At 37.5% G+C, this 26,351-nt stretch overlaps 1 non-coding gene across 1 annotated transcript; it reads right to left on the reverse strand.

Annotated features, from left to right (window-relative positions):
- Positions 1 to 7,741: 7,741 nt before the first annotated feature.
- On the reverse strand, positions 7,742 to 7,849 carry LOC112699761 (small nucleolar RNA R71). The gene has a single exon (XR_003152700.1). It is a non-coding gene; the product is annotated as a small nucleolar RNA R71 (small nucleolar RNA).
- Between the last annotated feature and the right edge of the window lie 18,502 nt (positions 7,850 to 26,351).

Genomic DNA, 26,351 nt, shown 5'->3' on the forward strand with positions numbered 1-26,351 from the left:
GGAGAGAATAAAGCAAGAATTGAGTTCCCTTGGTGATGAAGATCATGCATCCAATCTTCTTAGTGAAGAATCCTTTGAATTTGAAGAACCTTCTCCCAATGAATTTGAAAGTGATGTGGAGGTAGATTTCTCTAACCTCCCATTTATGACTTGAGTGATGGAGAAGAGTTAGATGAAGTTGATGAACAAAGGATTGAGAATTAAGAAGTTCATGAAGAGGTGGAGATTGACAAGGAAGCAAACAAGGGAGTAGAGCTTGCAAGCACATTGGAGATACCTCTCCCCAAGCCACCACCATCCATTCTCTCATTCAAGTGGGTAAATTCCTTATACCTAAGCTTTGTTATTCCCCTTTGAATCTGGTTTGCTTGAGATGGATGGTCAACTTAGAAAAATTAGTGGCTTTAAGAGTAAAAAAGAGATGGTTAGTGGTTGGAAGCATCATTCTAGGTTCATTATAGTCATATGTCCAAGGCTTGATAGCAAAGGTTGGTGTATAACTAGAGTACATGGGTCTAGAAGGATGTTTGGTCACTTTGTTGAGAATTCACCTTGCTCACCACCCACATGGATTAATGATAATCAACTTGGAGTGGGTGTGAAGACAAAATATGGGATCCGGGAACACATGAGGATCAACATTGGGAGCCCAAGGTTTGTGGAGAACTCCATCGAAGCTTGGAGATATTAATCTTGAATGATGGAGCTTATTGGAAGTCCAAGCATTGGTGGAAGTTCCAAGATGAGTACAAGCACAAGCCACCTTGAGAGAAGCTCCCCATAAGTCCAACTTAAGGACAATAAATAAAAGTGCCAGGTGGGAGACACCCTACCATGGTAAAATATTTTCATTTTCTCTTTTGCAAATATTTGGTAGAATTAGTCTAATTTCATGTTTTGTTTAGTTAGTTGAGTATATTTGGTAGTTTAATATGTTAAATAAGGTTTTATGGTGTTTTGGTAGCTGTTTGGAGGATTGGAATGCTTAGATTGGTGCAAAAACATAGAAAAATTTTGAAAAACAGAGCACCATCCACGCGTACGCGCACTGCGTGCATACACGTGCATCAAGCGTTTTGGACCATCCACGCGCGCGCGTAATGCGTGCGTACGCGTGGATTGAGAAGTTCCACCCTCCACTATTTTTCAGAGAGTTGTGCCTGCGCCGCGCCAACGTTGTGCCTTTGGCACAAACCTATTCGCGCGCACGCGCACATGACGCGTGCGCGCCACTCTCGGAATAATCCTTCGATGCAGACGCACCCTGTACGCATATGCGTCGGGTCCATTGCACCACAACCCTCGCGCGCGCGCCATGTTCACGTACGCGCGGAACCCCTTTTCTCAACACTTCTCTTTTCTTCCCCTCTTTCCATTTCTTTCCTTCTCCTTTCTTCTTCCCTTCTTCTACCCCTCATCCAGCACTTCCAAACACCAGTGATAACCATTTATTTTAGTTAGTTAATTAGTTAGTAGGGTAGTTAATTAGTTAGTTTTAGTTTAGTTTTCATTTCATTTTTCTCTCTTTCCATTATAAGTGTTGGATTATGGATTTTGCTTACCATATATTGCTGCTTATTACTAATTGACTGCTATCTTAGCATAATTGTTTTAAATATTCTATGTTGGATTCTATCGTTGAGGTTATATTTTGATACTTGGTTTTGAGTTTTTTTTATGCTTACCTTTTGAAAAATACCAAGTGATGAGAATTGTCTTCGAGCTTGTAACTCTTCTTGAATCACATGATCTGGCCACCATGTGGTTTGAGCCCTATTATGTGATTAGGCAACCTCTTGATGGATGATGTTGTGCATTTACCTTAATGCCTTATGTTATGATCATATGCATCCATAAGCTTTGAGTTGAATGCTCTCACGCTTCTTTAATGCTTGTTGTATCTTACAAGCTTACTTAAAGCATCTCAAGTACACTAGGATAAGTAAAGTGCATGCTTCTTTTGTGACATCACTTTTTATGCTAGTGTGGGTTCTAAACCGCGCAATTTAGAATTCACATTCCTTATTTGTCATTAATGTCACATTAATTCACTCACCTCATTCTAGTGATTTACCTCATTCCAACAATGTATGCTTCCTTACTTTTATATCTTCTAATCTTATGGTGTTATATTTTTGTCTTTCATGACGAATGCACCACAAGCAATAACAGAAGCAAGACTAAGAACACGTAGCAATCCGGAGAGTCGTCGTACCCCCTTGCTCATCTTTGAGTGCACCGAGGACGGTGCGAACTTTTAAGTGTGTGGAGGTCGTCCGACTGGTCGGCAATTTTGGGTGACGAATTTCTAATCCCAACACTTTTTCATATTCATTTTAGATTCTTAGGATTTTTACTTGCATTTTCTTATTTTTGCATATGTATACACAATAAGCTTAGTCAAAATAATGAAATTTTTCAAGGATTTCTATCTATAGGGCACCAATTGATTTGAGTGAAAACTTTTCATTAAACTTGCTTGAATTATATATCTTGTGGATCATGTTTTTGAGCTAAGAACACAAGCAAGTGAGTTTTGAGCCTAATGGTGTGGTTACATCTTATAACCACTTATTTTCCTTCTTGTGTGCATTATTCTCTTTCTATGATTGTAATTTTTGAATTGTTTGATTTTTTATGTCCATTATTTTGTGTATTCATGCATTTATATGATTAAGGCCATCATTTCATTTAGCTCACTTACCCAAATGGCCTTACCTTTTATCTTCCTTTGTTAGCCAATTTTGAGCCTACGATTAACCCACTTGGTTCTTTAATTTAGCACATTACAAGCCTTAAAGCGGAAAACAATAAATGCCCTTATTTGGATCTTTGATTAGCTTAGGCTAGTGTGTGTGAGTATCATTCAAGTGTGGGAACCTTGGAACATTGGGTGAATAAAAGGGTAATTTTGTATTATTATTGGAAATATTGGGAATTGGGTACATACTCATGTATTGATCAAATGTAAAACCTTATGCACTGAGGTTCTTGTATATAGAAAGAAAAAAAATAAGAAAAACAAAAGAAAAAGAAAAGAAAAATAATATGGAAAAGGAAAAGAAAAAAAATAGAAAAAGAAAGAAAAAGAAGAAAAAGAAAGAAATAAAAAGGGGACAAAATGCCCCAAAGCAAAGTGTAGCTCAATAAAATCAATGCATGAGTGTTGTGAAATGAAAAGTGATACATGAGTATGTGAAAAAGTGAAAAATGGGTTGTTAGGTTAGAACTTAATTGTATAGGATGTCATAGGTTAGGTGGGAAGTTTAAGCTTATCAAAGATTCAAATTTCAAGCTCACTTAACCATATATGCATCATACGTTGACCCTAGCCCTATTACAACCAAAGAAAAGACCTCATGATACCTGTATGCATGCATGAAATATTTGTTGATTGTTAGAAGAAAACAAATCTCAGAAAGCATGATTAGGAGAGAATTGAGTGAATCAACCCTAAACACTTGAGCGAATAGAGTGCAAACACATCCGGTAAGGGTTTGATGCTCAATTACATGTTTCCACCTACAATCATCACTTTTCATGCAAGTTTGTAAAAATATTTAATAACTCAATTTAATTTTGGATTAGACTTGCTAGTCCTTAGCCCTTGTGCATATCTGCTTCTTGGGAATTGATTTATTTTGACTAAGCAATTGCATTCATGTAGATAGTTGCACATAGGTAGATTGCATTTAGTTAGTTTCCATTGAATAAATGTCATGGCCTTTACTTCATTCTTGGTTTAAGCATGAGGACATGCTTGGTTTAAGTGTGGGGAGGTTGATAAAACCCGTTTTGACGGTTTATCTTGTATTGATTTTAAGTGATTTTATCACCTTTTACCCACATTTATCCATTGAATTAGCATAGTTTTGTGATCGTCTCCTTATTTGTGCTTAGATGTGAAAACATGCTTTTTAGGACTTAAAATAGCTAAATCTAATTCTCCTTGATTCCATTAGATGCCTTGATATGTTTGTTAGTGATTTCAGATTGAAAAGGCTAGGAATGGATCAAAGGAGTGAAGAGGGAAAGCATGCAAAGTGGAGGAATCATGAAAAGTCAAAGAAGCTGAACTCGCCCATGGACGCGTGCGCGCACCTGGCGCTTGCGCGCACCTTGCGAATCACCCCATGGACGCGTACGCGTGCTGTGCGCGTACGCGTCGGTGCTGGTTTATGATTTTTTAATGAAAACGTGACCAACAAATTCTCAAGGGTTGTGGGGCCCAATTCCAACCAACTTTGGTGCCTAAACTGCTATTTAAAGCCAAGGATTGAAGAGCAAAGGGACATTAGTTCATTTTCACTCATTAGGATTAGTTTAGAAGTAGTTTCTAGAGAGAGAAGCTCTCTCTTCTCTCTAGAATTAGGATTAGGATTAGGTTTAGTTCTTAGATCTAGGTTTTAATCTTTGCTTTCTTCTACTTCTACCTTTCAATTCCTTGTTGCTACATTCATCTTCTTCTATTCTTTTGTTGTAATTTCTTTTATGTTGTTCTTGTGTTTTGTTGCAGATCTACTTTTGTTTCTTCTACTCTCTTTCAATTCAATCAAGGTAATTCATAATAAATGTGTTTCTTTTGATTATTGTTGTTAATTCATTTCAATAATTGTTGTTAGATTCTATTCTTGTTATCAATTTACTATGCTTTCCTTTTATGCCTTCCAAGTGTTTGATGAAATGCTTGGTTAGATTTTAGAGTAGAGTTTTATGTTCTTGGCTTGGAAAGGTAACTTAGGAACTCTTGAGTTACTAATGTCCAAGTAATTGATGATTGGGATCCATTAACTCTAGTTCTCACTAATTGAATTAGTGGAGAGTTAGGAGTTATGGACTAGGATTGATATAGCTCATTTGACTTTCCTTTACTACTAAGTTAGAGGATGATTTAATGAGATTAATCCTTGCCAATTCTCATATTGTGGTTAGTGATTAGGATAGAGATCCTTTACCACCAACCCTTGCCAAGACCTTTTTAGGCCTTAGTTTACTTTCTTGCCATTTATCTTTCATGTTTCTTCTTAAAACCCCAAAAATAACTCACAACCAATAACAAAACACTTCATTAAAATTCCTAGGGAGAACGACCCGAGGTTTGAATACTTCGGTTATTAATTTTAGGGGTTTCTTACTTGTGACAAACAATCTTTTGTATGAAAAGATTATTGTTGGTTTAGAAACTATACTTGCAACGAGAATTCATTTGTGAAATTCTAAACCGTCAAAAATCCAATCATCAGTAGCCATTGACAACGGTGATCCCTCAACATATAGCTTGCCATAGAAAGGAGTAAGAATGATTGGATGAAAGCAATAGGAAAGCAGAGATTCAGAAGGAACACAATATCTTCATACGCTTATCTGAAATTTCCATCAATGAATTACATAAGTATCTCTATCTTTATTTTATGCTTTATTTATCTTTATATTCGAAAACCATTATAACCATTAGAATCTGCTTGACTGAGATTTACAAGATGACCATAGCTTGCTTCATACCAACAATCTCCGTGGGATCGACCCTTACTCACGTATGGTTTATTACTTGGACGACTCAGTGCACTTGCTGGTTAGTTGTACGAAGTTGTGAAGAATGTGTGTGAACCATAGTATTGTGCACCAAGATTTTGGAGCCATTGCTAGGAATTGTTTGAGTTGTGAAAAGTATGAGTCACAATTTTGCCTATCAAGTTTTTGGCACCGTTGCCGGGGATTGTTTGAGTTTGGACAACTGACGGTTCATCTTGTTGCTCAGATTAGGTAATTTTCTTTTCAAAAATAGTTTTAAAAAATCTTTCAAAAATTTTTTATTTGTTTGCATTTTTCCAAAATATAATTTTCGATAAATTCAAAAAAAATTAATAAAATCATAAAAACCAAAAATATGTTGTGTTTCTTGTTTGAGTCTAGAGTCAATTTTTAAGTTTGGTGTCAATTGCATAGTTTTATTTTTCTCAAAAATTTTCGAAAATTCATGCATGGTGTTCTTCACGATCTTCAAATTGTTCTAGGTAAGCCTTCTTATTTGATCTTCATATTTTCTTATTTTGTGTCTTTTCTTATTTCTCATATGCATTTTGGAATTCATAGCGTCTAAACATGAAAAATTCCTAAGTTTGGTGTCTTGCATGTTTTTCTTTTCTTAAAAATTTTTCAAAAATAAGTTCTTGGTGTTCATCATGATCTTCAAAGTGTTCTTGGTGTTCATCTTGACATTCATAGTGTTCTTGCATGCATCATTGGTTTTAATCCAAAATTTTCATGTTTTGGGTCATATTTGTGTTTTTCTCTCTCCTCATTAAAATTCAAAAATAAAAAAAAATATCTTTCCCTTATTTTACTCATAAATTTTGAAATCTTTGGGTTGACTTAGTCAAAAATTTTTAAAATAAGTTGTTTCTTGTTAATCAAGTCAAGATTTCAATTTTAAAAATATTATCTTTTCAAAATTTTTTCAAAAATCAAATCTTTTTCATTTTTCTTTTATATTTTTGAAATATTTTTTTTAAAAATTGATTTTCAAAATCTTTTTCTTATTTTTATTTCATAATTTTCGAAAACTTTACTAACAATTAATGTGATTGATTCAAAAATTTGAAGTTTGTTACTTTCTTGTTAAGAAAGGTACAATCTTTAAATTCTAGAATCATATCTTCTAGTTTATTGTTAGTCAAGTAATTAATTTTAATTTTAAAAATCAAATATTTTTAATTTCCTTTTCAAATTTTTTTCAAAATAAATTTCAAATCATATCTTTTTCAAAATCAATTTCAAAATCTTTTCTAACTTCTTATCTTTTCAAAATTGATTTTCAAATCTTTTTCAACTAACTAATTGACTTTTTGTTTGTGTCTTATCTTTTTCAAAACCACGTAACTACTTTTCTCTGTCTAATTTTCAAAAATTCCTCACCCTTTATCAAAATTCTTTTTATTTAACTAATTATTTTAATTTTAATTTTATTTCTTATCTTAATTTTCGAAAATCACTAACCTTTTTTTCAAAAATAATTTTTGAAATTCTCTCCCTCTCATCTCTTTCTATTTATTTTATTTATCTACTAACACTTCTCTTCTACTCATAAATTGAACTCACTTCTCTTCTCTCGCTGTGTTCGAATTTTTTTCCTCCTCCTTCTATTCTTTTCTTCTTCTACTCACATAAAGAAATCTCTATACTGTGACAGATGATTTCTCTTCTTTTTCATATGACCAAGAGCAAGGACAAGGACATTCTTGTTGAAGCAGATCCTGAACCTGAAAGGACTCTAAAGAAGAAGCTAAGAGAAGCTAAAGCACAATAATTTAGAGAAAACCTTACAGAGAATCTCGAAAATGAAGGAGACATGGCCAAACCCAACAACAATGCAAGGAAGATGCTTGGTGACCTTACTGCACCAAATTCCAACTTCCATGGAAGAAGCATCTCAATCCCTGCCATTGGAGCAAACAATTTTGAGCTAAAGCCTCAATTAGTTTCTCTGATGCAATAGAATTGCAAGTTTCATGGACTTCCATCAGAAGATCCTTTTTAGTTCTTAACTGAATTCTTGCAGATCTGTGATACTGTTAAGACCAATGGAGTTTATCCTGAGGTCTACAAGCTTATGCTTTTCCCTTTTGCTATAAGAGACAGAGCTAGAACATGGTTGGACTCTCAGCCTAGAGATAGCCTGAACTCTTGGGATAAGCTGGTCACGGCTTTCTTAGCCAAGTTCTTTCCTCCTCAAAAGCTGAGCAAGCTTAGAGTGGATGTTCAAACCTTCAGACAGAAAGAAGGTGAATCCCTCTATGAAGCTTGGGAGAGATACAAGCAACTGACCAAAAAGTGTCCTTCTGACATGCTTTCAGAATGGACCATCCTGTATATATTCTATGATGGTCTGTCTGAACTATCTAAGATGTCATTGGACCACTCTGCAGGTGGGTCCATTCACCTAAAGAAAATGCCTGCAGAAGCTCAAGAACTCATTGACATGGTTGCAAATAACCAATTCATGTACACCTCTGAGAGGAATCCTGTGAGTAATGGGATGCCTTAGAAGAAGGGAGTTCTTGAAATTGATGCTCTGAATGCCATACTGGCCCAGAACAAAATATTGACCCAACAAGTCAATATGATATCTCAGAGTCTGAATGGATTGCAAAATGCATCCAACAACACTAAAGAGGCATCTTTTTAAAAAGAAACCTATGATCCTGAGAACCCTGCAATGGCAGAGGTGAATTACATGGGTGAAGCCTATCGAAACACCTATAATCTCTCATGGAGAAATTGACGTGGTAGAAATTGGCGAGTTAAGAATTTACTAATAGGGATACGTGCAAGTACAGTCCTTAACCAACCAAAAATCTGCTTATCAATTTAAAAGGGGTTGTCACAATATTGAAAATTAAAATACTGGGAGTATGAATCCCAGGTCATCTCCCAACGAGTTGCAGAGAGATGTGCTATTTCATCAATTGGGTGTTTTCAAAAATGGTTGAGTTGATAAACAGAAATTTAAATCAGAGAATTTAATTGATTCTAAATAAAAGCCTTGACTGGGGGTAGATTAGTTAGAAGCCCTATTCTTGTTTAAATACTCTCAAGATTAATTAATAATTGGAAGTTACTCTGCTTAGTTAACCCCTACTAGGTAAAGGAAAGTCAAGCAAGTTGGAAATCTGTTTCTAGTCATAAGTCCTAATCCTCTCCCTTGGGAAGGACTAGAGTTAATGATTAGAGGGTGGTTCAACAATAAACCCAATTATAATTTCTCTCTTGAGTAGTTCAACTCAAGGGTTCCTTTCAATCATCCCCAATCAAGTCATGGAACTACTCACTCATCATAATTATAAAATTCACAGAATTAATGGTGAAAATAAAAGAAGACATGATAAACAATAATAAAAGGATTAATTGAAAATAAAAATAGTCTATATTAATAACTTGTAAAAATAAGCCAAAGTCAACTCTAGAGGGATTAATAATATGGAAGAATAAATATAAAAAGTAAATAACAAAATAAGATGACTAGTACCGGAGGTAGACTCTTCTCAAAAGCTAATGCCAAAATCTTCCAATGCTAATTATGAATGCTCAAGTGAGTGAAAAACTTAGGGGAGGAGTAAATCCAAATCTAAAACTAAAAATTATGCAGAATGAATTTTGTCCCTCGTTTCTACATGTTCCCTGACTCTAGTCTGTAATTCTGGGCCAAAACCTGGGTTGAAATCTGGCCCAGAAACTCTGCCAGTGACTTTTGAAATTCTGCAGATCGCGCACGTCATACGGACGCGTCATTTACGCGGACGCGTCATTCGGCGTTTTTCTTTTCCATCAGGGCGCGTCGTCCATGCCTCTGCGTCGCTTCTACTTTTCCAATCCGCGCATTCGCGTCACTCAAGCGGCCGCGTCACTGCGAATTCCTCTCTTCCGCGCGGTCGCGTCGCTGACGCGTACACGTCACTTCTCGCTGGTTATCTCCTCAATTTCTTATACTCCTTCCATTTTTGCAAGCTTCCTTCCCAATCTCTCATTCATTCATGCCTTATAAAGCCTAAAACACTTAACACACAGATTACAGCATCGAATGGAGTAAAGGGGATTAAAATACCTAATTAAAGGGTCTCCAGGAAGTAAGTTTTCAATCATGTAATAATTTTAGGAAGGAAATATAAATGCATGCTAATTATATGAATAAGTGGGTAAAGACCATGATAAAACCAAAAAATTAAACATATTGTAAACCATAAAATAGTGGTTTATCAACCTCCCCACACTTAAACATTAGCATGTCCTCATGCTTAGTTGAAGGAGATAAAATAAATGAGTAGGAACATGTAAAACTCATGCAATGCAATGCAACCTATACATGTGAATGCAACTATATGATTCTTTCCCACTTGATTAAGAATAAATAAGCTCTTCAAAATAATTACAAATCAAGTTCCACTAATTCAATTCTCAAACAGTAAGAACAGATAAAAATGCAAGAAGGTAGCTCATGAAAGCAGGGAACATAAAATTTTAAGCATTGAACCCTCACTGATGATGTATGTATCTTCTTATCTCTCCAATGTATAGGGTAATCACTCTATCCTTCTCTAATCATGCTCCCTAAATTTTTGTTCTTCTCCTAACCAATTAACAACATCTAATATACCAATGCAACATCATGAGGCCTTTTCAGGGTTGTAATGGAGCCAAGGTAAGGGTAAGGATACATATATGGTTAAGTGAGCTTATAAATTGAATCTTTAATTAACTCAAACTCTAACATAACCTATATATTTTGTATAACTATGGAGTTCGTACCTAGCTACCCAAGATTCTCTTTCACATTCCGTACTCACGTATCAACTGTTTATTTTAATTCTATCATACATGCATTGACCTTTGAATTCTTAACTCAACATTGGGGCAATTTTGTCCCCTTATTATTTTTTTATTTTTTATTTTTTTTTGAAATTTTTTTTCAAAATCAACATAGCTTATCAATGCATATAGAAAAAAAAAATTTATTCTGATAGTTTCACATGAGTAGGTGTCCAAATTCCCATTATATTATCATGACATATCCCCTTAATATCCTTTGTTCCCACAATTTCCCATACTTAATTAGCACACACAATTCTATCTCAAGCTAATCAAAGATTCAAATTGGGGTATATAATTGTTTTTCCGCTTAGGGCTAGTAATGTGGTAGATTATAGAACAAATGGGATTTAAAGGCTCAAAATGGCTAACAAAGGTAATTGAAAGGGTAGGCTTAATTTGGATATGTGAGCTAAACAATTAATGGCCTCAATTATATGCAGCATATAAATATATTAAACATTGGACATATAAGATGGAACAAAATATAGGTTACAGTCATAGAGAAGTAAACACACAAGAATAAAACAAATATGGTTAAATAATGTAACCATGCATAAAGGCTCAATTCTCACAGGTTGTGTGTTCTTTAGTTTTAAAATTCATGATCCAAATACAACTTCAAGCAAATTTAACATAAGAGTTTTAATTAAAATTAGTGAAATTTTGTTCCAAAGATAGAGTTTTAGAAGAAACTTATTGTCTTTTCAATCAAGTAGAACATGCATGCAACTAATCTATTACTATGTAATTTATCCTATTCTACAGAAGAAAGAAAAACTAACTAAATATCCTAATTTATTGGTGTTTAGGGAAGAAAAATTACCTCCGGAAGTCAGGTACTGACCGACCTTTGCACCGTCCTTGGTGCCATCTGTCAGGAACAGTGGTGGGCTGGTGGCAGTGTCTCCACAGTCGAGACCGTCGTGGCTCCATGTGCTGGTGAAAGAAGTGGAGTTCGGAGTGCCTGGATCGTCATTGGGTATGTGATTGCCTGTAAGTAGCTCCTTGAGGTGTTTGAAACGATGGTGGTTGCAGCACTCTCAGAGCTTTGCTTTCTTTTCTTGTTGGTCCAATCGCTTCAGTATTTAGTGCAGCAGCTGACTAGTAGATGGGGGAGGAGCTGCAGCATCCTCTGTGGACTGGCTGGTAGTGGCAAGTTGTGGCCTGAGATATCTCCCGCTAGGGACATACTGATCATCCCGTCGAAGAGTGGCTTTGGTGTCTCCAGCTCTGTAGGATACTCCGGCTGCTGAGATAAGATCAGAGACCAAGGCAGGGAAAGGTAGGTTTCCTGCGATCTGCACGTGTTCCATAGCATTCCAGATATGTCTCGGTAAATTAAGAGGCTGGTCTGTGAGGATGCACCATAGTAGAACGGCCATGTCTGCCGTGAAGGAGGACTCATGAGTACTTGGGAAGACGTAATGGGACATAATCTGTGCCCATACGTGAGCCTCTAAGGTAAGCGCGGAAGCCGAGATTTCCTTAGGACGAGAACGATGGTATCCGAAGATCTATTTGCTGCCAGGTTGAGCGATAACTCAGAGAACAGCATCCCAATCAAAGGTGTACGCCTGGCGTTTGATGGCGGCTTTCTGAAAAGCGTTCAATCCTTCTGGAGCAGGAGGGAGATCTAAGGCTTGCTAAATGGCCTCTTCTGTAATAGGGACCTGCTTCTAGTGTAAATAAACTGACTGCAGAGTTGGCAGGTGGAAGTTGGAGTAGAACTCAACAACCCAAGAAAGATTAACCTGTCGTGGCTATCTCTGTAAGAATCCCCAATGTCTTTGTGCAATTTGTGGCTCAACAAATTCAGCAATACGAGGCGGAAGGATAAGAAGGTGATCATTGTTGTAATTTCGAGCTGCCAGAATAGGGAACATCTGCTCACAATAGCGATTTGGAAATCGTGCAGTGTCCTTTGCTGGGAAGGCTCTCTCCTTTTCATCAACCTTGATAATCCTTTTAATTTCTTTTTGTTGAGGGCTTGACTACAGTTGAAGAAGGCTCTGCCACTAATGCTCTTTTCGTTCCTTTCCTTACGGTGGGTTTAGGGGTAGCTTTCTCTTTGTCTTTCTTAGTGGCCATTATGAAAAATGGAAGAGAAAGTAAGTTAAATCCAAAGAGATAAAGTAAGGAAGGGGATTGAGTGATTGATAATCAGTGCACGGTAAAGATGAATGAAATAAACACATGGTCATGACAACATGTGAAAAGATCAAAAAAGGGAATAGAACAAGTGCATGATAGGGTAAGTAGATGCAAGATGATTATTGGCATGCCGGCAAGGGCATGAGTAGCATAGATCAAGCATCACTTCGTAACAAACTATCACGTTTGTATTGGCAATTAAATTCAATTAATAAAATAGTAAAGGGAATTTGTGAAAAGCATACATTGAATAGTAGAATATGATGATGTAGAAAAGTGCATAATGCCACATGGGTTTTTTCACAAACACATAGCATGCATGGTAAATAATCCAATGAAAATAATAAATTGAACATGCAAGCAACCCCTTTAAAAATATAATTGCCAAACAATTATGAAACAATCCACAATGACCAAAGAAATTTCCAACACCAATAAAAAGGAAAGAAAAAGAAAACATATGCAATGAAAGTAAAAAGAAAGAGAAAGGAAGAAGAAAACATAAATAAAGAAGAAGAATAGAAAAGTGAGGAGGGAAGAAGAAAAAGAAAAACCTTGATAATGGTGGGAAGAGAGAGAGAAAGTAGAAACTGAGAATGAGGGAGGAAGGAAGAGGGAGGGAAAAGAAAAAGTAGGATTAGGGGAAGAGAAAGATAAGATATGTGGCAAATTAGGGTAAGCTGTGTGGCGCAAGCAACGTAGACGCGTGAGGGACGCGTTCGCACGAATGCGCATTAAGTGAATCGACGCGGACGCGTCGGTCATGCGGACGCGTGACACATGTTATGCTATGGTGCACGAAATTGTGATCAATACTTTTCACAAATCAAATAATCCCCAGTAATGAATCCAAAAACTTGGTGTTCAATACCATGGCATAAACACAACTTCGCACAACTAACCAGCAAGTGTACTGGGTCGTCCAAGTAATAAACCTTACGCGAGTAAGGGTCGATCCCACAGAGATTGTTGGTATGAAGCAAGCTATGGTCACCTTGTAAATCTTAGTCAGGCAAACTCAAATGGGTATGGTGATAAACGCATAAAACATAAAGATAAAGATAGAGATACTTATGTAATTCATTGGTAGGAATTTCAGATAAGCGTATGAAGATGCCTTTCCTTCCGTCTCTCTGCTTTCCTACTGTCTTCATCCAATCCTTCTTCCTCCTTTCCATGGCAAGCTTAAGCAAGGGTTTCACCGTTGTCAGTGGCTACCTCCCATCCTCTCAGTGGAAATGTTCAACGCACCCTGTCACGGCACGGCTATCCATCTGTCGGTTCTCGATCAGGCCGGAATAGAATTCAGTGATTCTTTTGCGTCTGTCACTAACGCCCCGCCCTCAGGAGTTTGAAGCACGTCACAGTCATTCAATCATTGAATCCTACTCAGAATACCACAGACAAGGTTAGACCTTCCGGATTCTCTTGAATGCCGCCATCAGTTCTAGCCTATACCACGAAGATTCCGGTTAAAGAATCCAAGAGATATTCACCCAGTCAAAGGTAGAACGGAGGTGGTTGTCAGTCACACGTTCATAGGTGAGAATGATGATGAGTGTCACGGATCATCACATTCATCAAGTTGAAGAACAAGTGATATCTTAGAACAAGAACAAGCGGAATTGAATAGAAGAACAATAGTAATTGCATTAATACTCGAGGTACAACAGAGCTCCACACCTTAATCTATGGTGTGTAGAAACTCCACCGTTGAAAATACATAAGAACAAGGTCTAGGCATGGCCGAATGGCCAGCCTCCCAAAGTGATCAAAAGATCTAAAGATCAAAAGATTCCAAAGATCCCAAGATGAAAATACAATAGTAAAAGGTCCTACTTATAGAGAACTAGTAGCCTAAGGTTTACAGAGATGAGTAAATGACATAAAAATCCACTTTCGGGTCCACTTGGTGTGTGCTTGGGCTGAGCATTGAAGCATTTTCGTGTAGAGACTCTTCCTGGAGTTAAACGTCAGCTTTTATGCCAGTTTGGGCGTTTAACTCCCATTTTGGTGCCAGTTCCGGCGTTTAACGCTGGGATTTCTGAGGGTGACTTTGAACGCCGGTTTGGGCCATCAAATCTTGGGCAAAGTATGGACTATCATATATTTCTGGAAAGCCCAGAATGTCTACTTTCCAACGCCGTTGAGAGCGCGCCAATTGGGCTTCTGCAGCTCCAGAAAATGCACTTCGAGTGCAGGGAGGTCAGAATCCAACAGCATCTGCAGTCCTTTTCAGTCTCTGAATCAGATTTTTGCTCAGGTCCCTCAATTTCAGCCAGAAAATACCTGAAATCACAGAAAAACACACAAACTCATAGTAAAGTCTAGAAAAGTGAATTTTAACTAAAAACTAATAAAAATATACTAAAAACTAACTAGATCATACTAAAAACATACTAAAAACAATGCCAAAAAGCGTACAAATTATCCGCTCATCACAACACCAAACTTAAATTGTTGCTTGTCCTCAAGCAACTGAAAATCAAATAAGATAAAAAGAAGAGAATATGCAATGAATTCCAAAAACATCTATGAAGATCAGTATTAATTAGATGAGCGGGGCTTTTAGCTTTTTGCCTCTGAACAGTTTTGGCATCTCACTTTATCCTTTGAAATTCATAATGGTTGGCTTCTTTAGGAACTCAGAATCCGGATAGTGTTATTGATTCTCCTAGTTAAGTATGATGATTCTTGAACAAAGCTACTTATTGAGTCTTGGCCGTGGCCCAAAGCACTCTGTCTTCCAGTATTACCACCGGATACATACATGCCACAGACACATAATTGGGTGAACCTTTTCAGATTGTAACTCAGCTTTGCTAGAGTCCCCAATTAGAGGTGTCCAGGGTTCTTAAGCACACTCTTTTTGCCTTGGATCACAACTTTATTTCTTTCTTTTTTCTATTTTTTTCGAAATTTTTTTTTTTGCTTTTTCTTGCTTCAAGAATCATTTTTATGATTTTTCAGATCCTCAGTAACATGTCTCCTTTTTCATCATTCTTTCAAGAGCCAACATTCATGAACCAAAAATTCAAAAGACATATGCACTGTTTAAGCATACATTCAGAAGACAAAAGTAATGCCACCACATCAAAATAATTAAACTGTTATAAAATTCAAAATTCATGCAATTCTTCTCTTTTTCAATTAAGAACATTTTTCATTTAAGAAAGGTGATGGATTCATAGGACATTTATAACTTTAAGGCATAGACACTAAGTTACTAATGATCACAAGACACAAACATGGACAAACATAAGCATTAATTTTCGAAAAACAGGAAAATAAAGAACAAGGAAATTAAAGAACGGGTCCACCTTAGTGATGGCGGCTCTTTCTTCCTCTTGAAGATCCTATGGAGTGCTTGAGCTCCTCAATATCTCTTCCTTGTCTTTGTTGCTCCTCTCTCATGATTCTTTGATCTTCTCTAATTTCATGGAGGATGATGGAGTGTTCTTGATGCTCCACCCTTAGTTGTCCCATGTTGGAACTCAATTCTTCTAGGGAGGTGTTTAGTTGCTCCCAATAGTTTTGTGGAGGAAAGTGCATCCCTTGAGGTATCTCAGGGATCTCATGATGAGTGGGGTCTCTTGTGTGCTCCATCCTCTTCTTAGTGATGGGCTTGTCCTCATCAATAGGGATGTCTCCCTCTATGTCAACTCCTACTGAATAACAGAGGTGACAAATGAGATGAGGAAAGGCTAACCTTGCCAAGGTAGAGGACTTGTCTGCCACCTTATAAAGCTCTTGGGATATAACATCATGAACTTCTATTTCTTCTCCAATCATGATGCTATGAATCATGATAGCCCGGTCTATAGTAACTTCGGACCGGTTGCTAGTGGGAATGATTGAGCGTTGAATGAACTCCAACCATCCCCTAGCCACAGGTTTGAGGTCATGCCTTCTCAATTGAACCGGCTTCCCTCTTGAATCTCTCTTCCATTGGGCGCCCTCTTCACATATGACTGTGAGGACTTGGTCCAACCTTTGATCAAAGTTGACCCTTCTAGTGTAAGGGTGTTCATCTCCTTGCATCATGGGCAAATTGAATGCTAACCTTACACTTTCCGGACTAAAATCCAAGTATTTCCCCCGAACCATAGTAAGATAATTCTTTGGATCCGGGTTCACACTTTGATCATGGTTCTTGGTGATCCATGCATTGGCATAGAACTCTTGAACCATTAAGATTCCGACTTATTGAATGGGGTTGGTAAGAACTTCCCAACCTCTTCTTCGGATCTCATGTCGGATCTCCGGATATTCACTCTCTTTGAGTGAAAAAGGGACCTCGGGGATCACCTTCTTCAAGGCCACAACTCATAGAAGTGGTCTTGATGCACCCTTGAGATGAATCTCTCCATCTCCCATGACTCGGAGGTGGAAGCCCTTTCCTCTTTCTAGAGGTTTCTCCGGCCTTGGATGCCATAAATGGTTATGGAAAGACAAAAAGCAATGCTTTTACCACACCAAACTTAAAAGGTTTGCTCGTCCTCGAGCAAATTAAGAAAGAAGAGAGTAGAAGAAGAAGAAATGAAGGAGATGGGAATGGCTTTTATTTTCGGCCAAGAAGGGGTGAAGTGGTGTTTAGGTTGTGTGAAAATAAAGGAGTGAAGATGGGTTTATATAGGAGAGGGAGAAGGGTAAGGTTCGGTCAAGTGAGGGTGGGTTTGGGTGGGAAAGTGGTTTGAATTTGAATGGTGAGGTAGGTAGGGTTTTATGAAGGATGGATGTGAGTGGTGAAGAGAAAGAGGGGATTTGATAGGTGAAGGGTTTTTGCGGAAGAGGTGTTGAGGTGATTGGTGAAGAAGAGAGAGGGTGGTGGGGTAGGTGGGGATCCTGTGGGGTCCACAGATCCTGAGGTGTCAAGGAAAAGTCATCCCTGCACCAAATGGCAAGCAAAATTGCGTTTTTAGCCATTTCTGGCGTTAAACGCCGGGCTGGTGCCCATTTCTGGCGTTTAACGCCAGCTTCTTGCCCTTTTCTGGCGTTTAACGCCAGTCTGGTGCCCCTTTTTGGCGTTAAACGCCCAGAATGGTGCCAGACTGGGCGTTAAACGCCCATCTGCTAACCTTACTGGCGTTTAAACGCCAGTAGTTGCGTCCTCCAGGGTGTGCTGTTTTTCTTCCTGTTTTTCTTTCTGTTTTTGCTTTTTCCATTGATTTTGTGACTTCTCATGATCATCAACCTAAAAAAAATATAAAATAACAAAAGAAAATAGTTAATTATAAAACATTGGGTTGCCTCCCAACAAGCGCTTCTTTAATGTCATTAGCTTGACAGAGGACTCTCATGGAGCCTCAGAAATGCTCAGAGCTATGTTGGAACCTCCCAACACCAAACTTAGAGTTTGAATGTGGGGGTACAACACCAAACTTAGAAGTTGGTTGTGGCCTCCCAACACCAAACTTAGAGTTTGACTGTGGGGGCTCTGTTTGGCTCTGTTTTGAGAGAAGCTCTTCATGCTTCCTCTCCATGATGACAGAGGGATATCCTTGAGCCTTAAACACAAAGGATTCTTCATTCACTTGAATGATCAATTCTCCTCTATCAACATCAATCACAGCCTTTACTGTGGCTAGGAAGGGTCTGCCAAGGATGATGGATTCATCCATGCACTTCCCAGTCTCTAGGACTATGAAATCAATAGGGATGTAATGGTCTTCTACTTTTACCAGAACATCCTCTACAAGTCCATAGGCTTGTTTTCTTGAATTGTCTGCCATCTCTAGTGAGATTTTTGCAGCTTGCACCTCAGAGATTCCTAACTTCTCCATTACAGAGAGAGGCATGAGGTTTACACTTGACCCTAAGTCACACAAGGCCTTCTTGAAGGTCATGGTGCCTATGGTACAAGGTATTGAAAACTTCCCAGGATCCTGTCTCTTTTGAGGCAGTTTCTGCCTAGACAAGTCATCCAGTTCTTTGGTGAGCAAAGGGGATTCATCCTCCCAAGTCTCATTTCCAAATAACTTGTCATTCAACTTCATGATTGCTCCAAGGTATTTAGCAACTTGCTCTTCAGTGACATACTCATCCTCTTCAGAGGAAGAATACTCATCAGAGCTCATGAATGGCAGAAGTAAGTCCAATGGAATCTCTATGGTCTCATTTTGAGCCTCAGATTCCCATGGTTCCTCATTGGGGAACTCATTGGAGGCCAGTGGACGTCCATTGAGGTCTTCCTCAGTGGCGTTCACTGCCTCTCCTTCCTCCCAAAATTTGGCCATGTTGATGGCCTTGCACTCTCCTTTTGGATTTTCTTCTGTATTGCTTGGGAGAGTACTAGGAGGGAGTTCAGTAATTTTCTTGCTCAGCTGACCCACTTGTGCCTCCAAATTTCTAATGGAGGATCTTGTTTCAGTCATGAAACTTTGAGTGGTTTTGATTAGATCAGAGACCATGGTTGCTGTTCATACCCTGACCAAGCTCCCCAAAACCGGTCAAGATCATAGAAGGCCCGACCTCGTCCCAAGGCCCAAGCCTGAGGTCGGACCTCGGACAAATAGGCTAAGAAGGCCCATCAAAAGGAACGAAGCCCAAAACCTAAAGGCCGAAAAGGCCTGGGAAAGGCGGTTCCACAAAGATAGAGATAAAACTCCCAAAAGATAAGATAAGATAAGAATATCTTATCCAGGGAAGATCACGACCAACTACTATAAATACACTGGAGCACCCAGGTATAACTCATACTCTGATTCTACTCAATACCTGTTTAATACCCATGCTAACTTAAGCATCGGAGTCTCTTGCAGGTACCCCCCACCCTCCGGTGACGAAGGATCAGCAGTGCAGCCAGTCCAACAAGTCGGACACGACAGCTCCGGCCGTCTCCCACCAGCCGGACACGTTAGCACCAACCAGTACAGAAGATCTCGTCCGAGATCGACCTCCAGTTTCAGGTAACCCTCGGAACAGTTGCTAAGTCAGAGTTATTCTGCTTAGAACTCTCTGTCTGTTGGTGAGAAGATGATGGAAAAGGCTTGCTATTGCTAACCCTGTTTCTTCCACCATTATTGTTGTTGAAACCTTGTTGAGGTCTCTATTGATCCTTCCATGAGAAATTTGGATGATTTCTCCATGAAGGATTATAGGTGTTTCCATAGGGTTCTCCCATGTAATTCACCTCTTCCGTTGAAAGGTTCTCAGGATCATAAGCTTCTTCCTCAGATGAAGCTTCCCTAGTACTGCTTGGTGCATTTTGCATTCTAGACAGACTTTGAGAAATCATATTGACTTGTTGGGTCAATATTTTGTTCTGAGCCAATATGGCATTCAGAGTGTCAATCTCAAGAACTCCTTTCTTCTGACTAGTCCCATTGTTCACAGGATTTCTTTCAGAAGTGTACATGAATTGGTTATTAGCAACCATTTCAATTAGCTCTTGAGCTTCTGTAGGCGTCTTCTTCAGATGAAGAGATCCTCCAGCAGAGCTATCCAAAGACATCTTGGACAGTTCAGACAGACCATCATAGAAAATACCTATGATGCTCCATTCAGAAAGCATATCAGAGGGACACTTTCTGATTAATTGTTTGTATCTTTCCCAAGCTTTATAGAGGGATTCTCCTTCCTTCTGTCTGAAGGTTTGGACTTCCACTCTAAGCTTACTCAATTTTTGAGGTGGAAAGAACTTTGCCAAGAAGGCATTGACTAGCTTTTCCCAAGAGTCCAGGCTTTCCTTAGGTTGAGAGTCCAACCATGTTCTAGCTCTGTCTCTTACAGCAAAAGGGAATAGCATAAGTCTGTAGACCTCAGGGTCAACCCCATTAGTCTTGACTGTGTCACAGATTTGCAAGAACTCAGCTAAGAACTGATGAGGATCTTCCAATGGAAGTCCATGGAACTTGCAATTCTGTTGCATTAGAGAAACTAATTGAGGCTTAAGCTCAAAGTTGTTTGCTCCAATGGCAGGGATAGAGATGCTTCTCCCATAAAAGTCGGGAGTAGGTGCAGTAAAGTCACCCAGCACCTTCCTTGCATTGTTGGCATTGTTGTTGTTTTCTGCTGCCATAGGTTCTTCTTCTTTGAGGATTTCTGTTAGGTCCTCTACAGAGAGTTGTGCTTTGGCTTCTCTTAGCTTTCTCTTCAAGGTCTTTTCAGGTTCAGGATCAGCCTCAACAAGAATGCTTTTGTCCTTGCTCCTGCTCATAAGAAAGAGAAGGGAACAAGAAAATGTGGAATCCTCTATGTCACAGTATAGAGATTCCTTTAGGTGTCAGAGGAAAAGAAAAGTAGAAGACAGAAGTAGAAAATTCGAACTTATCAAAGAAGATGGAGTTCAAATTTTGCATTAAGGAATAGTGTTAGTTCATAAGTAGAAGGATGTGAGAAGAAGGGAAGTAATTTTCGAAAATTAAGTAAAAGATTTTGAAAACATTTTGAAAAACACTAATTAATTTTCGAAAACCAAGAGTGGGAAAGAGATCAAGTGATTTTCGAAAAAGATTTTGAAATTAGAAATTAAAAAGATTTGATTGAAAACTATTTTGAAAAAGATGTGGTTAAGAAGATATGATTAGTTTTAAAAAGATGTGATTGAGAAGATATGATTTGAAAAACATTTTAAAAAGATTTGATTTTGAAAATTAAAAACTTGGCTAACAAGAAAAGATATGATTCAAACATTAAACCTTTCTCAACAGAAAAGGTAACATACTTGAAATGTTGAATCAAATCATTAATTGATAGCAAGTATTTTTTAAAATAGAAAGAAATTGATTTTGAAAACACATGATTGAAAAGATATGATTTGAAAGAGATTTGATTTTGAAAAAGTTTGAAAACTGAAAAAAAAAATCTGCATTAAAAACAAAATCTTCCCTCTTGTGTCATCCTGGCGTTAAACGCCCAGAATGGTGCACATTCTGGCGTTTAACGCCCAAAACTATACCCTTTTGGGGTTAAACGCCCAACCAGGTACCCTGGCTGGCGTTTAAACGCCAGTCTGTCCTTCTTCACTGGGCGTTTTGAACGCCCAGCTTTTTCTGTGTAATTCCTCTGCTGTATGTTCTGAATCTTCAATTCTCTGTATTATTGACTTGAGAAGACACAAATTAAAAATATTTTTGGATTTTTAATAATAAGGAAAAATTAAAATGCAACAAGAATCAAATAACAATGCATGCAAGACACCAAACTTACCAGTTTGTATACTACTGACACTAATGAGAATGCATATGAGACACACAAAACACTCAAGTCAAGAGAATTTAAAGATTAGAGTAAGAAATCATCAAGAACATCTTGAAGATCACTAAGACACATGAATGAATGCATGTAATTGACACCGAACTTAACATGAGACACCAGACTCAAACAAGAAATATTTTTGGATTTTATGACTTTGTAAAATTTTTGTGTGATTTTCGAAAATTAAGTGGAAAAAGATATCAAAATTCTTAATGAGAATTCCAGGAATCATGCAATGTTTAGTCTAAGACTCCGGTCCAGGAATTAGACATGGCTTCACAGCCAGCCAAGCTTTCAAAGAAAGCTTCGGTCCAAAACACTAGACATGGCCAATGGCCAGCCAAGCCTTAGCAGATCACTGCTCCAAAAGCAAGATTGATAGAAATCAACAAGCTCTTGTGATGATAAGTTGAAACCTCGGTCCAATGAAATAAAGGGGACAAAATGCCCCAAAGTGAAGCTCAATAAGAATCAATGCATAAGTGTTGTGGAATAAAAAGAAAATGCATGAGTATGTGAAAAAGTGAGGAATGGGTAGTTAGATTAGTACTTAATTGTATTAGGTCATTGATGAGCGGATAATTTATACGCTTTTTGGCATTGTTTTTATATAGTTTTTAGTAAGTTTAAGCTACTTTTAGGGATGTTTTCATTAGTTTTTATGTTAAATTCACATTTCTAGACTTTACTATGAGTTTGTGTGTTTTTCTGTGATTTTAGGTAAATTCTGACTGAAATTGAGGGATTTGAGCAAAACTCTGAAAAAGGCTGACAAAAGGACTGCTGATGCTGTTGGAATCTGACCTCCCTGCACTCGAAATGAATTTTCTGGAGCTACAGAACTCCAATTGGCGCGCTCTCAACGGCGTTGGAAAGTAGACATCCAGGGCTTTCCAGCAATATATAATAGTCCATAGTTTATTCGAAGAATGACGACGTAACTTGGCGTTAAACGCCAAGTTCATGCTGCTGTCTGGAGTTAAACGCCAGAAAAACGTCATGATCCGGAGTTGAACGCCCAAAACACGTCATAACCTGGAGTTTGACGCCAAGAAATGCCTCTACTCGTGGATTGATCAAGCTCAGCCCAAGCATACACCAAGTGGGCCCCGGAAGTGGATTTATGCATCAATTACTTACTCATGTAAACCCTAGTAGCTAGTCTAGTATATATAGGACATTTATCTATTGTATTAGACATCCTGGATTGTATTTTGAATCCTGTGATCACATTTTGGGGGCTGGCCATTCGGCCATGCCTGAACCTTTTGCTTATGTATTTTCAACGGTGGAGTTTCTGCACACCATAGATTAAGGGTGTGGAGCTCTGCTGTACCTCAAGTGTTAATGAAATTCTATCTTCTTTTATTCAAATCTCTCTTATTCTTATTCCAAGATATTCATTCGTACCCAAGAACATGATGAATGTAATGAGTTAGATTACCCTCATTATCATTCTCACTTATGAACGCGCGTGATTGACAACCACTTCCGTTCTACATGAAACAGAGCTTGAATGTATATCTCTTAGATTCCCCAACAGAATCTTCGTGGTATAAGCTAGATAGATGGCGGCATTTATGAGGATCCGGAAAGTCTCACCTTGTCTGTGGTATTCCGAGTAGGATCCTGGGAATCCGGAAAGTCTCACCTTGTCTGTGGTATTCCGAGTAGGATTCCGGTAATGAATGACTGTGACGTGCTTCAAACTTGTAACCTGCTGGGCGTTAGTGACAGACGCAAAAGAGGGATTCTATTCCAGTAGGAGCGGGAACCAACCGGTGATTAGCCGTACTGTGACAGAGTGCATGAGCATTAGTTTTCACTGCGAGGATGGGATGTAGCCATCAGCCATGGGTGATGCCTCCAGACGATTAGCCGTGCGACTGACAACCGCATAGGATCATTTTCCCGAGAGGATGAAAGTAGCCACAGCTGATGGTGAACCCCTATACAAAGCTTGCCATGGAAGGGAGTAAGAAGGATTGAGTAGATGCAGTAGGAGAGCAGGCGTCCTTGAGCCATGCAGCATCTCCATCCGCTTATCTGAAATTCCCACCAATGAATCTGCATAAGTATTCTATCCCTTTTTATCATTCCTTTTTATTATTTATTCCAATAATCACAATTACCCTTTAATCTCCCTAACTGAGATTTACAAGGTGACCATAGCTTGCTTCATACCAACAATCTCTATGGATTCGACCCTTACTCACGTAAGGTTTATTACTTGGACGACCCAGTACACTTGCTGGTTAGTTGAACGAAGTTGTGAATTCAACCAGTGCCATAATGATGATTTCATACAAAGACAAACAACTTGAAGAGAATAGTGATCACAATTTCGTCCACCAAGTTTTTGGTGCCGTTGCCGGGGATTGTTCGAGTATGGACAACTGACGGTTCATCTTGTTGCTCAGATTAGGTAATTTTCTTTCCAAAAATCTTTTTCAAAAATTTTTCTTTTATTTTTCATTTTTCCAAAAATGTTTTTCGAAAAAATTTAATAAAAATACAAAAAAATTAGAAAATCAAAAAAATCAAAAATATTTTATGTTTCTTGTTTGAATCTTGTGTTAATTTTTAAGTTTGGTGTCAATTGCATGCTTTTAAAATTTTTTCTTGCATTTTTTCGAAAATCTCATGCATTCATAGTGTTCTTCATGATCTTCAAGTTGTTCTTGATAAGTCTTCTTGTTTGATCTTGATGATTTCTTGTTTTGTGTTGTTTGTTGTTTTTCATGTGCACTTTTGCATTCATATTTTCCATACATTAAAGATTTCTAAGTTTGGTGTCTTGCATGTTTTCTTTGCATTAAAAATTTTTCAAAATTATGTTCTTGATGTTCATCATGATCTTCAAAGTGTTCTTGGTGTTCATCTTGGCATTCATAGCATTCTTGCATGCATTCATTGTTTTGATCTAAAAATTTCATGCATTGATTATTTTTGTTGTTTTTCTCTTTCATAATTCAAAATTCAAAAATAAAAAAAATATCTTTTCCTTATTTTCCTCCAAAATTTCGAAATTTTGGGTTGACTTGGTCAAAAATTTTCAAAATTAGTTGTTTCTTACAAGTCAAGTCAAAATTTCAATTTTAAAAATCTTATCTTTTCAAAATCTTTTTCAAAAATCATATCTTTTTCATTTTTTTTATAAATTTCGAAAATTTCAAAAATCTTTTTCAAAATATTTTCAAAAATCTTTTTCTTATCTTTTATATCTAATTTTCGAAAAATTAACTAACAAGTAATGTGATTGGTTCAAAAATTTGAAGTTTGTTACTTTCTTGCTAAGAAAGGTTCAATCTTTAAGTTCTAGAATCTTATCTTGTAGTTTCTTGTTAGTTAAGTAATTTTAAAAAATTAAATCTTTTTCAAAATATCTTTTTCTTAAAAATCTTTTTATCTTTTTATCTTATCTTTTTCAAAAACTTTATCTTTTTCAAAATTTGATTTCAAAATATCTTATCTAACTTCTTATCTTCTTATCTTTTTCAAAATTTGATTTCAAATCTTTTTCAATCAACTAACTAACTTTTTGTTTATTTCTTATCTTTTTTAAAACCAACTAACTACCTATCTCTCTCTAATTTTCGAAAATTCTCCCTCTCTTTTTCAAAAATTCTTTTTGTTTTAAATTTTAATTTTAATTATATTTTGTCTTTGATTTTCGAAAATTACTAACCCCTTTTTCAAAAATTATTTTCGAAATTCTCTCCCTCTCTTCTCTTCTTCTATTTAATTAATTAATTACTAACACTTCCATTCACCTCTCTTCATCTAAGAATCCGGACTTCTTATATCCCTTGTATTTGGATTCTTCACCCCTTTCTTCTTCTACTAACATAAAGGAATCTCTATACTGTGACATAGAGGATTCCTCTTTCTTTTCTTGTTTTCTTCTCTTTCATATGAGCAGGAACAGGGAAAAGGGCACTCTTGTTGAAGTTGATCCAGAACCTGAAAGGACTCTGAAGAGAAAATTAAGAGAAGCTAAATTACAACAATCCAGAAACAACCTTTCAGAAATTTTCGAACAAGAGAAGGACATGGCAGCCGAAAATAATAATAATAATAATGCAAGGAGAATGCTTGGTGACTTCACAAAGCCAACATCCAAGTTTAATGGAAGAAGCATCTCCATTCCTGCCATTGGAGCCAATAACTTTGAGCTTAAGCCTCAACTAGTTGCACTAATGCAACAAAACTGCAAGTTTTATGGACTTCCATCTGAAGATCCTTATCAGTTTTTAACTGAGTTCTTGCAAGTCTGTGATACTGTAAAGACGAATGGAGTTAATCCTGAAGTCTACAGACTCATGCTTTTCCCTTTTGCTGTAAGAGACAGAGCTAGAACATGGTTGGATTCACAACCTAAGGATAGCCTGGACTCTTGGGATAAGCTGGTCACTGCCTTCTTGGATAAATTCTTTCCTCCTCAAAAGCTGAGCAAGCTGAGAGTGGATGTTCAAACCTTCAAACAAAAAGATGGTGAATCCCTCTATGAAGCTTGGGAAAGATACAAGCAGCTGACCAAGAGATGTCCATCTGACATGTTTTCAGAATGGACCATATTGGATATATTCTATTATGGTCTCTCTGAATTTTCGAAAATGTCATTGGATCATTCTGCA

Source organism: Arachis hypogaea, chromosome 6 (assembly GCF_003086295.3).
Source record: "Arachis hypogaea cultivar Tifrunner chromosome 6, arahy.Tifrunner.gnm2.J5K5, whole genome shotgun sequence".
Taxonomy (NCBI): Eukaryota; Viridiplantae; Streptophyta; class Magnoliopsida; order Fabales; family Fabaceae; genus Arachis; species Arachis hypogaea.